The following is a 1349-nucleotide window of genomic DNA, read 5'->3' as shown; positions in this document are numbered from 1 at the left end:
CTTAAGGTAATTATAAATCTTAGAATAATTCATTTGATTATGTTTTGGGGATGCAACATTTTTGCTTCTAGAATTCCTCGGTGACTACTCCAGCTCCTTAGCCTCTATTAGAAATTGACAGCTCATTAACAGCTCATTAGGAATGCTGTTAACTGTGCAAAAGAAAGATATTCTGCACCGTAGATTCTTACTTGTGAAATGTGTTGAGTTTGGGTCAGATTCAGCATTTCAGGAAGAATAAACATCTCTGCCTAGCAATTATGAAAAAGCACACACATGCAGGGTTAAAATGAGGGAAAAAAATGCCACAAGTTTCAATATATTTCAAAAAATATTCCAATGTGACATACTTTCTTTCTGCTACTTTTTCTCCAACTGCCAGTTTTAGAAGTTGCCTGTCAATCTCCATTTCCCTTCAGAACACATTCCGTTATCCTTCATTCCAATGTTCTAATTATAAAATCATTTGGAGATTTGGAATAGTCAATGGACGAAGCCAAGTCACATTTTATGAATAAACACAGAAAAAGAAGATTATTAAAATACTTTTTAAAAATTAAAAAAATGATCTCAAAGTTGTTTTGTTTTCGAAAAATAAGAACTTACGTATAAGAAAACAAAATCTAGGAGAAGAAATCACTAAAGACGGAAACAAAAACAAAGAAAGAAAAAATAAGTAAAACCACTTCCACTGTGGCTTATACTTGACTTATACTTGTAGTGTGCAAGACCATAGGGCATGTATAAAGATATATTCCACACACTTTTGCATTGCCTTCTGGATGGTCTTTTGCTATCTCTAGTTGCACCTGAATAGGGAAGGCACACAACAGGTAGGTGGTCCAAGGACCACCAGGTGGAGACTCAAGAATCACCATATTGGGTCAACACAACCAGAGCTGCCTGACTATTCCTCCAAGAAGGTGCTCCGTTCCTGGTACTGTAATACTATGCATGGAATGGGCAGACCAAGCTCCTATTCTATCTCCTTGCTCCAAAAATCCATTTGATGTATTGTCCTTAGATAGAGGACGTATCAGATATAAAACTGGTAAGAACAGATACTATATTTGATATTAGCCAAAAGGCTGAGAAGTGATGATCCTAAAGTTGTTTAAAAATACCCACATCTATGCATTGAACCTGACTGGGGATAGGGAAACTAGTCCAGGAGCCAAATCCCGCCCATTACCTATTTCTGTAAAATTTTACTGGAATCACAGCCACACTCATTTATTTTGGAATTATCTATGGCTGTTTTCATGCTCTAATAGTAGGATGGAGTAATTGTAAAATATGCCATATGGCCCATAACACCTAAAATATTTACTATTTGGTTTATACTATTT

General features: G+C 35.8%; 1 non-coding gene across 1 annotated transcript; it reads right to left on the bottom strand.

The window, feature by feature from the left end:
- Positions 1 to 918: 918 nt before the first annotated feature.
- Positions 919 to 1100, bottom strand: LOC122896806. The gene has a single exon (XR_006382438.1). It is a non-coding gene; the product is annotated as a U2 spliceosomal RNA (small nuclear RNA).
- Positions 1101 to 1349: the final 249 nt, after the last annotated feature.

The sequence above is a fragment of the Neovison vison genome, chromosome 1 (assembly GCF_020171115.1).
Source record: "Neovison vison isolate M4711 chromosome 1, ASM_NN_V1, whole genome shotgun sequence".
NCBI lineage: Eukaryota > Metazoa > Chordata > Mammalia > Carnivora > Mustelidae > Neogale > Neogale vison.
This window is presented reverse-complemented; position numbering and strand designations above follow the sequence as displayed.